Here is a 15,962-nt window from a genome sequence, read left to right on the forward strand (position 1 = left end):
TTCTCACCCCACTAGAATGGCATGAAACACAACAAAGGGAAAAAGGAAGGTATGCTATAAAGATGATTTATGACACTTCTACCTTCTCTCCATCTCTTGAGTAGACACGAGGGTTGGGCAGTTTCCGAAACTGTTTTACCTTTCAGCAAAACATTCTGTCCCAAGTACAAAAAAGATTCTGTCTACACGCGATGGCGTCTTCAATGGAACTCCTTTTTCCAACACGTGGGCATTGGTGGTTCAGTGGTCGAATTCTCGCCTGCCACGCGGGAGACCCGGGTTCGATTCCCGGCCAATGCAAGCACCTCTTTAAAAGTCTCACAACTCAAAATGAGCGCAGCTTGACTGACTGATATGCAGTAACAGAGGTCTCAGCCTTCTTTTTATTCTCAGGACAATTAATGAAGACCCAATTAAGTGTGTCAATGCTATTGTCTTTATGAAATGCGAAAAGGTGTTTACAATTGTTTTTCAATTTAGCAGGCGCATTCCCTCAGCCTCGTTGGCGCAGTTGGCAGCGTGTCAGTCTCATAATCTGAAGGTCGTGAGTTCAAGCCTCACACGAGGCAGGTTTTTCGTAGAATGGACAGCTTCGACATATGTGCGGTCCTCTACCTTCCAGAGACAGCATTGGTAATCCAAAGGTCAAAGGAATAAAGTCTTCAGCACAACAAGTGTTCTTTCCGTGAACTCCAGCTCCCCTCTCTAGTACCGAGACTTGTGCCAGTCAAGGAGCTTAGACTTCAACACCTGCACATTTTCACACCACTAGAATGACATGAAACAGAACAAAGGAAAAAGGGAGGGTATGCTATAAAGATGTTTTGAGACAGTTCTACCTTCTCTCCATCTCTTGAGTAGACGTGAGGGCTGGGCAGCCTCCGAAACTGTTTTACAACAAAACATTCTGTCCCAAGTACTAACCTCATTAGTCTGAAGACAATTAATGAAGACTCAATTAAGGGCGTCAATGCTATTGCCTTTGTGAAATGCGAAAAGATGTTTACATTTTTTCAATTTAGCATGCTTTTTCCCTCAGCCTCGGAAGTTCAGTGGTGATGAGGATAGATGTGATGAGGTGTTTACATTTTTTGTCAAGCCTGACACGAGGCAGGTCTATTGTAGAATGGCCAGCTTGGACATATGTGCAGTCCTCTACCTTCTAGAGAGAGCATTGGTAATGCAAAGGACAAAGGAATAAAGGCTTTAGGAGAACAAGTGTTTTTTTCCGTGAACTCTAGATGCTTAAAGCATATATAAAACCTAAAATTCAAGCCGAACTAAAGCGGACATCCAGGAATTGCGCTCCCCTGTCTAATACCCAAGATGTGTGCCAGTCAAGGAGCTTAGATTTCAGCACCTGCAAATTTTCACACCACTAGAAGGGCATGAAACACAACAAAAGAAAAAGGGAAGGTATGCTATAAAGAAACTGTTTTACCATCCAACAAAACATTCTGTCCCAAGTACTAACCTCAATAGTCTGAAGACAATTAATGAAGACTCAATTAAGGGCGTCAATGCTATTGCCTTTGTGAAATGCGAAAAGATGTTTACATTTTTTCAATTTAGCATGCTTTTTCCCTCAGCCTCGGTAGTTCAGTGGTGATGAGGATAGATGTGATGAGGTGTTTACATTTTTTGTCAAGCCTGACACGAGGCAGGTCTATTGTAGAATGGCCAGCTTGGACATATGTGCGGTCCTCTACCTTCCAGAGACAGCATTGGTAATCCAAAGGTCAAAGGAATAAAGTCTTCAGCACAACAAGTGTTCTTTCCGTGAACTCCAGCTCCCCTCTCTAGTACCGAGATTTGTGCCAGTCAAGGAGCTTAGACTTCAACACCTGCACATTTTCACACCACTAGAATGACATGAAACAGAACAAAGGAAAAAGGGAGGGTATTCTATAAAGATGTTTTGAGACAGTTCTACCTTCTCTCCATCTCTTGAGTAGACGTGAGGGCTGGGCAGCCTCCGAAACTGTTTTACCATCCAACAAAACATTCTGTCCCAAGTACTAACCTCATTAGTCTGAAGACAATTAATGAAGACTCAATTAAGGGCGTCAATGCTATTGCCTTTGTGAAATGCGAAAAGATGTTTACATTTTTTCAATTTAGCATGCTTTTTCCCTCAGCCTCGGTAGTTCAGTGGTGATGAGGATAGATGTGATGAGGTGGTGTTTACATTTTTTGTCAAGCCTGACACGAGGCAGGTCTATTGTAGAATGGCCAGCTTGGACATATGTGCAGTCCTCTACCTTCTAGAGAGAGCATTGGTAATGCAAAGGACAAAGGAATAAAGGCTTTAGGAGAACAAGTGTTTTTTTCCATGAACTCTAGATGCTTAAAGCATATATAAAACCTAAAATTCAAGCCAAACTAAAGCGGACATCCAGGAATTGCGCTCCCCTGTCTAATACCCAAGATGTGTGCCAGTCAAGGAGCTTAGATTTCAACACCTGCAAATTTTCACACCACTAGAAGGGCATGAAACAGAACAAAGGAAAAAGGGAAGGTATGCTATAAAGATGTTTTAAGACATTTCTACCTTCTCTCCATCTGTTGAGTAGACGTGATGGGTGGACAGCTTCCGAAACAGTTTTACCTTTCAACAAAACATTCTGTCCCAAGTACAAATGTCATTAGTGCGACTGTCCAGTGGTGCAGTGGAACACAATGTGGGCATTGGTAGTTCAGTGGTGATGAGGTTAGTATGTGGTTTAGTATGTAGTACTGATGGACCATCAAGAAAAAGATTCTGTCTACACGCGATGGCGTCTTCAATGGAACTCCTTTTTCCAACATGTGGGCATTGGTGGTTCAGTGGTCGAATTCTAGCCTGCCACGCGGGAGACCTGGGTTCGATTCCCGGCCAATGCAAGCACCTCTTTAAAAGTCTCACAACTCAAAATGAGCGCAGCTTGACTGACTGATATGCAGTAACAGAGGTCTCAGCCTTCTATTTATTCTCAGGACAATTAATGAAGACCCAATTAAGTGTGTCAATGCTATTGTCTTTATGAAATGCGAAAAGGTGTTTGGAAACAGTTTTCCATCAAAACATTCTGTCCCAAGTACTAACTTCATTAGTGTGACTGTCCAGAGGTGCAGTGGAACACAATGTGGGCATTGGTAGTTCAGTGGTGATGAGGTTAGTGTTGGGTTTAGTACGTAGTACTGATGGACCATCAAAAAACATTCTGTCTACACGCGATGGCGTCTTCAATGGAACTCCTTTCTCCGGCACATGGGCATTGGTGGTTCAGTGGTCGAATTCTCGCCTCTGCATCTGCAAATTCTCACCCCACTAGAATGGCATGAAACACAACAAAGGGAAAAAGGAAGGTATGCTATAAAGATGATTTAAGACACTTCTACCTTCTCTCCATCTCTTGAGTAGACACGAGGGTTGGGCAGTTTCCGAAACTGTTTTACCTTTCAGCAAAACATTCTGTCCCAAGTACAAAAAAGATTCTGTCTACACGCGATGGCGTCTTCAATGGAACTCCTTTTTCCAACACGTGGGCATTGGTGGTTCAGTGGTCGAATTCTCGCCTGCCACGCGGGAGACCCGGGTTCGATTCCCGGCCAATGCAAGCACCTCTTTAAAAGTCTCACAACTCAAAATGAGCGCAGCTTGACTGACTGATATGCAGTAACAGAGGTCTCAGCCTTCTATTTATTCTCAGGACAATTAATGAAGACCCAATTAAGTGTGTCAATGCTATTGTCTTTATGAAATGCGAAAAGGTGTTTACAATTGTTTTTCAATTTATCAGGCGCATTCCCTCAGCCTCGTTGGCGCAGTTGGCAGCGAGTCAGTCTCATAATCTGAAGGTCGTGAGTTCAAGCCTCACACGAGGCAGGTTTTTCGTAGAATGGACAGCTTCGACATATGTGCGGTCCTCTACCTTCCAGAGACAGCATTGGTAATCCAAAGGTCAAAGGAATAAAGTCTTCAGCACAACAAGTGTTCTTTCCGTGAACTCCAGCTCCCCTCTCTAGTACCGAGACTTGTGCCAGTCAAGGAGCTTAGACTTCAACACCTGCACATTTTCACACCACTAGAATGACATGAAACAGAACAAAGGAAAAAGGGAGGGTATGCTATAAAGATGTTTTGAGACAGTTCTACCTTCTCTCCATCTCTTGAGTAGACGTGAGGGCTGGGCAGCCTCCGAAACTGTTTTACAACAAAACATTCTGTCCCAAGTACTAACCTCATTAGTCTGAAGACAATTAATGAAGACTCAATTAAGGGCGTCAATGCTATTGCCTTTGTGAAATGCGAAAAGATGTTTACATTTTTTCAATTTAGCATGCTTTTTCCCTCAGCCTCGGAAGTTCAGTGGTGATGAGGATAGATGTGATGAGGTGTTTACATTTTTTGTCAAGCCTGACACGAGGCAGGTCTATTGTAGAATGGCCAGCTTGGACATATGTGCAGTCCTCTACCTTCTAGAGAGAGCATTGGTAATGCAAAGGACAAAGGAATAAAGGCTTTAGGAGAACAAGTGTTTTTTTCCGTGAACTCTAGATGCTTAAAGCATATATAAAACCTAAAATTCAAGCCGAACTAAAGCGGACATCCAGGAATTGCGCTCCCCTGTCTAATACCCAAGATGTGTGCCAGTCAAGGAGCTTAGATTTCAGCACCTGCAAATTTTCACACCACTAGAAGGGCATGAAACACAACAAAAGAAAAAGGGAAGGTATGCTATAAAGAAACTGTTTTACCATCCAACAAAACATTCTGTCCCAAGTACTAACCTCAATAGTCTGAAGACAATTAATGAAGACTCAATTAAGGGCGTCAATGCTATTGCCTTTGTGAAATGCGAAAAGATGTTTACATTTTTTCAATTTAGCATGCTTTTTCCCTCAGCCTCGGTAGTTCAGTGGTGATGAGGATAGATGTGATGAGGTGTTTACATTTTTTGTCAAGCCTGACACGAGGCAGGTCTATTGTAGAATGGCCAGCTTGGACATATGTGCGGTCCTCTACCTTCCAGAGACAGCATTGGTAATCCAAAGGTCAAAGGAATAAAGTCTTCAGCACAACAAGTGTTCTTTCCGTGAACTCCAGCTCCCCTCTCTAGTACCGAGATTTGTGCCAGTCAAGGAGCTTAGACTTCAACACCTGCACATTTTCACACCACTAGAATGACATGAAACAGAACAAAGGAAAAAGGGAGGGTATTCTATAAAGATGTTTTGAGACAGTTCTACCTTCTCTCCATCTCTTGAGTAGACGTGAGGGCTGGGCAGCCTCCGAAATTGTTTTACCATCCAACAAAACATTCTGTCCCAAGTACTAACCTCATTAGTCTGAAGACAATTAATGAAGACTCAATTAAGGGCGTCAATGCTATTGCCTTTGTGAAATGCGAAAAGATGTTTACATTTTTTCAATTTAGCATGCTTTTTCCCTCAGCCTCGGTAGTTCAGTGGTGATGAGGATAGATGTGATGAGGTGGTGTTTACATTTTTTGTCAAGCCTGACACGAGGCAGGTCTATTGTAGAATGGCCAGCTTGGACATATGTGCAGTCCTCTACCTTCTAGAGAGAGCATTGGTAATGCAAAGGACAAAGGAATAAAGGCTTTAGGAGAACAAGTGTTTTTTTCCGTGAACTCTAGATGCTTAAAGCATATATAAAACCTAAAATTCAAGCCAAACTAAAGCGGACATCCAGGAATTGCGCTCCCCTGTCTAATACCCAAGATGTGTGCCAGTCAAGGAGCTTAGATTTCAACACCTGCAAATTTTCACACCACTAGAAGGGCATGAAACAGAACAAAGGAAAAAGGGAAGGTATGCTATAAAGATGTTTTAAGACATTTCTACCTTCTCTCCATCTGTTGAGTAGACGTGATGGGTGGACAGCTTCCGAAACAGTTTTACCTTTCAACAAAACATTCTGTCCCAAGTACAAATGTCGTTAGTGCGACTGTCCAGTGGTGCAGTGGAACACAATGTGGGCATTGGTAGTTCAGTGGTGATGAGGTTAGTATGTGGTTTAGTATGTAGTACTGATGGACCATCAAGAAAAAGATTCTGTCTACACGCGATGGCGTCTTCAATGGAACTCCTTTTTCCAACATGTGGGCATTGGTGGTTCAGTGGTCGAATTCTAGCCTGCCACGCGGGAGACCCGGGTTCGATTCCCGGCCAATGCAAGCACCTCTTTAAAAGTCTCACAACTCAAAATGAGCGCAGCTTGACTGACTGATATGCAGTAACAGAGGTCTCAGCCTTCTATTTATTCTCAGGACAATTAATGAAGACCCAATTAAGTGTGTCAATGCTATTGTCTTTATGAAATGCGAAAAGGTGTTTGGAAACAGTTTTCCATCAAAACATTCTGTCCCAAGTACTAACTTCATTAGTGTGACTGTCCAGAGGTGCAGTGGAACACAATGTGGGCATTGGTAGTTCAGTGGTGATGAGGTTAGTGTTGGGTTTAGTACGTAGTACTGATGGACCATCAAAAAACATTCTGTCTACACGCGATGGCGTCTTCAATGGAACTCCTTTCTCCGGCACATGGGCATTGGTGGTTCAGTGGTCGAATTCTCGCCTCTGCATCTGCAAATTCTCACCCCACTAGAATGGCATGAAACACAACAAAGGGAAAAAGGAAGGTATGCTATAAAGATGATTTAAGACACTTCTACCTTCTCTCCATCTCTTGAGTAGACACGAGGGTTGGGCAGTTTCCGAAACTGTTTTACCTTTCAGCAAAACATTCTGTCCCAAGTACAAAAAAGATTCTGTCTACACGCGATGGCGTCTTCAATGGAACTCCTTTTTCCAACACGTGGGCATTGGTGGTTCAGTGGTCGAATTCTCGCCTGCCACGCGGGAGACCCGGGTTCGATTCCCGGCCAATGCAAGCACCTCTTTAAAAGTCTCACAACTCAAAATGAGCGCAGCTTGACTGACTGATATGCAGTAACAGAGGTCTCAGCCTTCTATTTATTCTCAGGACAATTAATGAAGACCCAATTAAGTGTGTCAATGCTATTGTCTTTATGAAATGCGAAAAGGTGTTTACAATTGTTTTTCAATTTATCAGGCGCATTCCCTCAGCCTCGTTGGCGCAGTTGGCAGCGAGTCAGTCTCATAATCTGAAGGTCGTGAGTTCAAGCCTCACACGAGGCAGGTTTTTTGTAGAATGGACAGCTTCGACATATGTGCGGTCCTCTACCTTCCAGAGACAGCATTGGTAATCCAAAGGTCAAAGGAATAAAGTCTTCAGCACAACAAGTGTTCTTTCCGTGAACTCCAGCTCCCCTCTCTAGTACCGAGACTTGTGCCAGTCAAGGAGCTTAGACTTCAACACCTGCACATTTTCACACCACTAGAATGACATGAAACAGAACAAAGGAAAAAGGGAGGGTATGCTATAAAGATGTTTTGAGACAGTTCTACCTTCTCTCCATCTCTTGAGTAGACGTGAGGGCTGGGCAGCCTCCGAAACTGTTTTACAACAAAACATTCTGTCCCAAGTACTAACCTCATTAGTCTGAAGACAATTAATGAAGACTCAATTAAGGGCGTCAATGCTATTGCCTTTGTGAAATGCGAAAAGATGTTTACATTTTTTCAATTTAGCATGCTTTTTCCCTCAGCCTCGGAAGTTCAGTGGTGATGAGGATAGATGTGATGAGGTGTTTACATTTTTTGTCAAGCCTGACACGAGGCAGGTCTATTGTAGAATGGCCAGCTTGGACATATGTGCAGTCCTCTACCTTCTAGAGAGAGCATTGGTAATGCAAAGGACAAAGGAATAAAGGCTTTAGGAGAACAAGTGTTTTTTTCCGTGAACTCTAGATGCTTAAAGCATATATAAAACCTAAAATTCAAGCCGAACTAAAGCGGACATCCAGGAATTGCGCTCCCCTGTCTAATACCCAAGATGTGTGCCAGTCAAGGAGCTTAGATTTCAGCACCTGCAAATTTTCACACCACTAGAAGGGCATGAAACACAACAAAAGAAAAAGGGAAGGTATGCTATAAAGAAACTGTTTTACCATCCAACAAAACATTCTGTCCCAAGTACTAACCTCAATAGTCTGAAGACAATTAATGAAGACTCAATTAAGGGCGTCAATGCTATTGCCTTTGTGAAATGCGAAAAGATGTTTACATTTTTTCAATTTAGCATGCTTTTTCCCTCAGCCTCGGTAGTTCAGTGGTGATGAGGATAGATGTGATGAGGTGTTTACATTTTTTGTCAAGCCTGACACGAGGCAGGTCTATTGTAGAATGGCCAGCTTGGACATATGTGCGGTCCTCTACCTTCCAGAGACAGCATTGGTAATCCAAAGGTCAAAGGAATAAAGTCTTCAGCACAACAAGTGTTCTTTCCGTGAACTCCAGCTCCCCTCTCTAGTACCGAGATTTGTGCCAGTCAAGGAGCTTAGACTTCAACACCTGCACATTTTCACACCACTAGAATGACATGAAACAGAACAAAGGAAAAAGGGAGGGTATTCTATAAAGATGTTTTGAGACAGTTCTACCTTCTCTCCATCTCTTGAGTAGACGTGAGGGCTGGGCAGCCTCCGAAACTGTTTTACCATCCAACAAAACATTCTGTCCCAAGTACTAACCTCATTAGTCTGAAGACAATTAATGAAGACTCAATTAAGGGCGTCAATGCTATTGCCTTTGTGAAATGCGAAAAGATGTTTACATTTTTTCAATTTAGCATGCTTTTTCCCTCAGCCTCGGTAGTTCAGTGGTGATGAGGATAGATGTGATGAGGTGGTGTTTACATTTTTTGTCAAGCCTGACACGAGGCAGGTCTATTGTAGAATGGCCAGCTTGGACATATGTGCAGTCCTCTACCTTCTAGAGAGAGCATTGGTAATGCAAAGGACAAAGGAATAAAGGCTTTAGGAGAACAAGTGTTTTTTTCCGTGAACTCTAGATGCTTAAAGCATATATAAAACCTAAAATTCAAGCCAAACTAAAGCGGACATCCAGGAATTGCGCTCCCCTGTCTAATACCCAAGCTGTGTGCCAGTCAAGGAGCTTAGATTTCAACACCTGCAAATTTTCACACCACTAGAAGGGCATGAAACAGAACAAAGGAAAAAGGGAAGGTATGCTATAAAGATGTTTTAAAACATTTCTACCTTCTCTCCATCTCTTGAGTAGACGTGATGGGTGGACAGCTTCCGAAACAGTTTTCCAACAAAACATTCTGTCCCAAGTACTAACTTCATTAGTGTGACTGTCCAGAGGTGCAGTGGAACACAATGTGGGCATTGGTAGTTCAGTGGTGATGAGGTTAGTGTTGGGTTTAGTACGTAGTACTGATGGACCATCAAAAAACATTCTGTCTACACGCGATGGCGTCTTCAATGGAACTCCTTTCTCCGGCACATGGGCATTGGTGGTTCAGTGGTCGAATTCTCGCCTCTGCATCTGCAAATTCTCACCCCACTAGAATGGCATGAAACACAACAAAGGGAAAAAGGAAGGTATGCTATAAAGATGATTTATGACACTTCTACCTTCTCTCCATCTCTTGAGTAGACACGAGGGTTGGGCAGTTTCCGAAACTGTTTTACCTTTCAGCAAAACATTCTGTCCCAAGTACAAAAAAGATTCTGTCTACACGCGATGGCGTCTTCAATGGAACTCCTTTTTCCAACACGTGGGCATTGGTGGTTCAGTGGTCGAATTCTCGCCTGCCACGCGGGAGACCCGGGTTCGATTCCCGGCCAATGCAAGCACCTCTTTAAAAGTCTCACAACTCAAAATGAGCGCAGCTTGACTGACTGATATGCAGTAACAGAGGTCTCAGCCTTCTATTTATTCTCAGGACAATTAATGAAGACCCAATTAAGTGTGTCAATGCTATTGTCTTTATGAAATGCGAAAAGGTGTTTACAATTGTTTTTCAATTTAGCAGGCGCATTCCCTCAGCCTCGTTGGCGCAGTTGGCAGCGTGTCAGTCTCATAATCTGAAGGTCGTGAGTTCAAGCCTCACACGAGGCAGGTTTTTCGTAGAATGGACAGCTTCGACATATGTGCGGTCCTCTACCTTCCAGAGACAGCATTGGTAATCCAAAGGTCAAAGGAATAAAGTCTTCAGCACAACAAGTGTTCTTTCCGTGAACTCCAGCTCCCCTCTCTAGTACCGAGACTTGTGCCAGTCAAGGAGCTTAGACTTCAACACCTGCACATTTTCACACCACTAGAATGACATGAAACAGAACAAAGGAAAAAGGGAGGGTATGCTATAAAGATGTTTTGAGACAGTTCTACCTTCTCTCCATCTCTTGAGTAGACGTGAGGGCTGGGCAGCCTCCGAAACTGTTTTACAACAAAACATTCTGTCCCAAGTACTAACCTCATTAGTCTGAAGACAATTAATGAAGACTCAATTAAGGGCGTCAATGCTATTGCCTTTGTGAAATGCGAAAAGATGTTTACATTTTTTCAATTTAGCATGCTTTTTCCCTCAGCCTCGGAAGTTCAGTGGTGATGAGGATAGATGTGATGAGGTGTTTACATTTTTTGTCAAGCCTGACACGAGGCAGGTCTATTGTAGAATGGCCAGCTTGGACATATGTGCAGTCCTCTACCTTCTAGAGAGAGCATTGGTAATGCAAAGGACAAAGGAATAAAGGCTTTAGGAGAACAAGTGTTTTTTTCCGTGAACTCTAGATGCTTAAAGCATATATAAAACCTAAAATTCAAGCCGAACTAAAGCGGACATCCAGGAATTGCACTCCCCTGTCTAATACCCAAGATGTGTGCCAGTCAAGGAGCTTAGATTTCAGCACCTGCAAATTTTCACACCACTAGAAGGGCATGAAACACAACAAAAGAAAAAGGGAAGGTATGCTATAAAGAAACTGTTTTACCATCCAACAAAACATTCTGTCCCAAGTACTAACCTCAATAGTCTGAAGACAATTAATGAAGACTCAATTAAGGGCGTCAATGCTATTGCCTTTGTGAAATGCGAAAAGATGTTTACATTTTTTCAATTTAGCATGCTTTTTCCCTCAGCCTCGGTAGTTCAGTGGTGATGAGGATAGATGTGATGAGGTGTTTACATTTTTTGTCAAGCCTGACACGAGGCAGGTCTATTGTAGAATGGCCAGCTTGGACATATGTGCGGTCCTCTACCTTCCAGAGACAGCATTGGTAATCCAAAGGTCAAAGGAATAAAGTCTTCAGCACAACAAGTGTTCTTTCCGTGAACTCCAGCTCCCCTCTCTAGTACCGAGATTTGTGCCAGTCAAGGAGCTTAGACTTCAACACCTGCACATTTTCACACCACTAGAATGACATGAAACAGAACAAAGGAAAAAGGGAGGGTATTCTATAAAGATGTTTTGAGACAGTTCTACCTTCTCTCCATCTCTTGAGTAGACGTGAGGGCTGGGCAGCCTCCGAAACTGTTTTACCATCCAACAAAACATTCTGTCCCAAGTACTAACCTCATTAGTCTGAAGACAATTAATGAAGACTCAATTAAGGGCGTCAATGCTATTGCCTTTGTGAAATGCGAAAAGATGTTTACATTTTTTCAATTTAGCATGCTTTTTCCCTCAGCCTCGGTAGTTCAGTGGTGATGAGGATAGATGTGATGAGGTGGTGTTTACATTTTTTGTCAAGCCTGACACGAGGCAGGTCTATTGTAGAATGGCCAGCTTGGACATATGTGCAGTCCTCTACCTTCTAGAGAGAGCATTGGTAATGCAAAGGACAAAGGAATAAAGGCTTTAGGAGAACAAGTGTTTTTTTCCGTGAACTCTAGATGCTTAAAGCATATATAAAACCTAAAATTCAAGCCAAACTAAAGCGGACATCCAGGAATTGCGCTCCCCTGTCTAATACCCAAGATGTGTGCCAGTCAAGGAGCTTAGATTTCAACACCTGCAAATTTTCACACCACTAGAAGGGCATGAAACAGAACAAAGGAAAAAGGGAAGGTATGCTATAAAGATGTTTTAAGACATTTCTACCTTCTCTCCATCTGTTGAGTAGACGTGATGGGTGGACAGCTTCCGAAACAGTTTTACCTTTCAACAAAACATTCTGTCCCAAGTACAAATGTCATTAGTGCGACTGTCCAGTGGTGCAGTGGAACACAATGTGGGCATTGGTAGTTCAGTGGTGATGAGGTTAGTATGTGGTTTAGTATGTAGTACTGATGGACCATCAAGAAAAAGATTCTGTCTACACGCGATGGCGTCTTCAATGGAACTCCTTTTTCCAACATGTGGGCATTGGTGGTTCAGTGGTCGAATTCTAGCCTGCCACGCGGGAGACCCGGGTTCGATTCCCGGCCAATGCAAGCACCTCTTTAAAAGTCTCACAACTCAAAATGAGCGCAGCTTGACTGACTGATATGCAGTAACAGAGGTCTCAGCCTTCTATTTATTCTCAGGACAATTAATGAAGACCCAATTAAGTGTGTCAATGCTATTGTCTTTATGAAATGCGAAAAGGTGTTTGGAAACAGTTTTCCATCAAAACATTCTGTCCCAAGTACTAACTTCATTAGTGTGACTGTCCAGAGGTGCAGTGGAACACAATGTGGGCATTGGTAGTTCAGTGGTGATGAGGTTAGTGTTGGGTTTAGTACGTAGTACTGATGGACCATCAAAAAACATTCTGTCTACACGCGATGGCGTCTTCAATGGAACTCCTTTCTCCGGCACATGGGCATTGGTGGTTCAGTGGTCGAATTCTCGCCTCTGCATCTGCAAATTCTCACCCCACTAGAATGGCATGAAACACAACAAAGGGAAAAAGGAAGGTATGCTATAAAGATGATTTAAGACACTTCTACCTTCTCTCCATCTCTTGAGTAGACACGAGGGTTGGGCAGTTTCCGAAACTGTTTTACCTTTCAGCAAAACATTCTGTCCCAAGTACAAAAAAGATTCTGTCTACACGCGATGGCGTCTTCAATGGAACTCCTTTTTCCAACACGTGGGCATTGGTGGTTCAGTGGTCGAATTCTCGCCTGCCACGCGGGAGACCCGGGTTCGATTCCCGGCCAATGCAAGCACCTCTTTAAAAGTCTCACAACTCAAAATGAGCGCAGCTTGACTGACTGATATGCAGTAACAGAGGTCTCAGCCTTCTATTTATTCTCAGGACAATTAATGAAGACCCAATTAAGTGTGTCAATGCTATTGTCTTTATGAAATGCGAAAAGGTGTTTACAATTGTTTTTCAATTTATCAGGCGCATTCCCTCAGCCTCGTTGGCGCAGTTGGCAGCGAGTCAGTCTCATAATCTGAAGGTCGTGAGTTCAAGCCTCACACGAGGCAGGTTTTTTGTAGAATGGACAGCTTCGACATATGTGCGGTCCTCTACCTTCCAGAGACAGCATTGGTAATCCAAAGGTCAAAGGAATAAAGTCTTCAGCACAACAAGTGTTCTTTCCGTGAACTCCAGCTCCCCTCTCTAGTACCGAGACTTGTGCCAGTCAAGGAGCTTAGACTTCAACACCTGCACATTTTCACACCACTAGAATGACATGAAACAGAACAAAGGAAAAAGGGAGGGTATGCTATAAAGATGTTTTGAGACAGTTCTACCTTCTCTCCATCTCTTGAGTAGACGTGAGGGCTGGGCAGCCTCCGAAACTGTTTTACAACAAAACATTCTGTCCCAAGTACTAACCTCATTAGTCTGAAGACAATTAATGAAGACTCAATTAAGGGCGTCAATGCTATTGCCTTTGTGAAATGCGAAAAGATGTTTACATTTTTTCAATTTAGCATGCTTTTTCCCTCAGCCTCGGAAGTTCAGTGGTGATGAGGATAGATGTGATGAGGTGTTTACATTTTTTGTCAAGCCTGACACGAGGCAGGTCTATTGTAGAATGGCCAGCTTGGACATATGTGCAGTCCTCTACCTTCTAGAGAGAGCATTGGTAATGCAAAGGACAAAGGAATAAAGGCTTTAGGAGAACAAGTGTTTTTTTCCGTGAACTCTAGATGCTTAAAGCATATATAAAACCTAAAATTCAAGCCGAACTAAAGCGGACATCCAGGAATTGCGCTCCCCTGTCTAATACCCAAGATGTGTGCCAGTCAAGGAGCTTAGATTTCAACACCTGCAAATTTTCACACCACTAGAAGGGAATGAAACACAACAAAAGAAAAAGGGAAGGTATGCTATAAAGAAACTGTTTTACCATCCAACAAAACATTCTGTCCCAAGTACTAACCTCAATAGTCTGAAGACAATTAATGAAGACTCAATTAAGGGCGTCAATGCTATTGCCTTTGTGAAATGCGAAAAGATGTTTACATTTTTTCAATTTAGCATGCTTTTTCCCTCAGCCTCGGTAGTTCAGTGGTGATGAGGATAGATGTGATGAGGTGTTTACATTTTTTGTCAAGCCTGACACGAGGCAGGTCTATTGTAGAATGGCCAGCTTGGACATATGTGCGGTCCTCTACCTTCCAGAGACAGCATTGGTAATCCAAAGGTCAAAGGAATAAAGTCTTCAGCACAACAAGTGTTCTTTCCGTGAACTCCAGCTCCCCTCTCTAGTACCGAGATTTGTGCCAGTCAAGGAGCTTAGACTTCAACACCTGCACATTTTCACACCACTAGAATGACATGAAACAGAACAAAGGAAAAAGGGAGGGTATTCTATAAAGATGTTTTGAGACAGTTCTACCTTCTCTCCATCTCTTGAGTAGACGTGAGGGCTGGGCAGCCTCCGAAACTGTTTTACCATCCAACAAAACATTCTGTCCCAAGTACTAACCTCATTAGTCTGAAGACAATTAATGAAGACTCAATTAAGGGCGTCAATGCTATTGCCTTTGTGAAATGCGAAAAGATGTTTACATTTTTTCAATTTAGCATGCTTTTTCCCTCAGCCTCGGTAGTTCAGTGGTGATGAGGATAGATGTGATGAGGTGGTGTTTACATTTTTTGTCAAGCCTGACACGAGGCAGGTCTATTGTAGAATGGCCAGCTTGGACATATGTGCAGTCCTCTACCTTCTAGAGAGAGCATTGGTAATGCAAAGGACAAAGGAATAAAGGCTTTAGGAGAACAAGTGTTTTTTTCCGTGAACTCTAGATGCTTAAAGCATATATAAAACCTAAAATTCAAGCCAAACTAAAGCGGACATCCAGGAATTGCGCTCCCCTGTCTAATACCCAAGCTGTGTGCCAGTCAAGGAGCTTAGATTTCAACACCTGCAAATTTTCACACCACTAGAAGGGCATGAAACAGAACAAAGGAAAAAGGGAAGGTATGCTATAAAGATGTTTTAAAACATTTCTACCTTCTCTCCATCTCTTGAGTAGACGTGATGGGTGGACAGCTTCCGAAACAGTTTTCCAACAAAACATTCTGTCCCAAGTACTAACTTCATTAGTGTGACTGTCCAGAGGTGCAGTGGAACACAATGTGGGCATTGGTAGTTCAGTGGTGATGAGGTTAGTGTTGGGTTTAGTACGTAGTACTGATGGACCATCAAAAAACATTCTGTCTACACGCGATGGCGTCTTCAATGGAACTCCTTTCTCCGGCACATGGGCATTGGTGGTTCAGTGGTCGAATTCTCGCCTCTGCATCTGCAAATTCTCACCCCACTAGAATGGCATGAAACACAACAAAGGGAAAAAGGAAGGTATGCTATAAAGATGATTTATGACACTTCTACCTTCTCTCCATCTCTTGAGTAGACACGAGGGTTGGGCAGTTTCCGAAACTGTTTTACCTTTCAGCAAAACATTCTGTCCCAAGTACAAAAAAGATTCTGTCTACACGCGATGGCGTCTTCAATGGAACTCCTTTTTCCAACACGTGGGCATTGGTGGTTCAGTGGTCGAATTCTCGCCTGCCACGCGGGAGACCCGGGTTCGATTCCCGGCCAATGCAAGCACCTCTTTAAAAGTCTCACAACTCAAAATGAGCGCAGCTTGACTGACTGATATGCAGTAACA

The 15,962-nt window shown here is 43.0% G+C and overlaps 10 non-coding genes across 10 annotated transcripts; all 10 read left to right on the forward strand.

Moving 5' to 3' along the window:
• Positions 1-229: 229 nt before the first annotated feature.
• On the forward strand, positions 230-300 carry trnag-gcc (transfer RNA glycine (anticodon GCC)). Its single transcript has one exon. It is a non-coding gene; the product is annotated as a tRNA-Gly (tRNA).
• A 196-nt stretch (positions 301-496) lies between these two features.
• trnam-cau (transfer RNA methionine (anticodon CAU)) lies at positions 497-569 on the forward strand. The gene has a single exon. It is a non-coding gene; the product is annotated as a tRNA-Met (tRNA).
• Positions 570-3,528: 2,959 nt separating this feature from the next.
• Positions 3,529-3,599, forward strand: trnag-gcc (transfer RNA glycine (anticodon GCC)). The gene has a single exon. It is a non-coding gene; the product is annotated as a tRNA-Gly (tRNA).
• Positions 3,600-6,827: 3,228 nt separating this feature from the next.
• trnag-gcc (transfer RNA glycine (anticodon GCC)) lies at positions 6,828-6,898 on the forward strand. The gene has a single exon. It is a non-coding gene; the product is annotated as a tRNA-Gly (tRNA).
• Positions 6,899-7,094: 196 nt separating this feature from the next.
• Positions 7,095-7,167, forward strand: trnam-cau (transfer RNA methionine (anticodon CAU)). The gene has a single exon. It is a non-coding gene; the product is annotated as a tRNA-Met (tRNA).
• A 2,510-nt stretch (positions 7,168-9,677) lies between these two features.
• trnag-gcc (transfer RNA glycine (anticodon GCC)) lies at positions 9,678-9,748 on the forward strand. Its single transcript has one exon. It is a non-coding gene; the product is annotated as a tRNA-Gly (tRNA).
• Positions 9,749-9,944: 196 nt separating this feature from the next.
• trnam-cau (transfer RNA methionine (anticodon CAU)) lies at positions 9,945-10,017 on the forward strand. Its single transcript has one exon. It is a non-coding gene; the product is annotated as a tRNA-Met (tRNA).
• A 2,959-nt stretch (positions 10,018-12,976) lies between these two features.
• Positions 12,977-13,047, forward strand: trnag-gcc (transfer RNA glycine (anticodon GCC)). Its single transcript has one exon. It is a non-coding gene; the product is annotated as a tRNA-Gly (tRNA).
• A 196-nt stretch (positions 13,048-13,243) lies between these two features.
• On the forward strand, positions 13,244-13,316 carry trnam-cau (transfer RNA methionine (anticodon CAU)). Its single transcript has one exon. It is a non-coding gene; the product is annotated as a tRNA-Met (tRNA).
• A 2,510-nt stretch (positions 13,317-15,826) lies between these two features.
• trnag-gcc (transfer RNA glycine (anticodon GCC)) lies at positions 15,827-15,897 on the forward strand. Its single transcript has one exon. It is a non-coding gene; the product is annotated as a tRNA-Gly (tRNA).
• The last annotated feature ends 65 nt before the right edge of the window (positions 15,898-15,962 follow it).

The sequence above is a fragment of the Channa argus genome, unplaced genomic scaffold (genome assembly GCF_033026475.1).
Source record: "Channa argus isolate prfri unplaced genomic scaffold, Channa argus male v1.0 Contig022, whole genome shotgun sequence".
Lineage (NCBI taxonomy): Eukaryota > Metazoa > Chordata > Actinopteri > Anabantiformes > Channidae > Channa > Channa argus.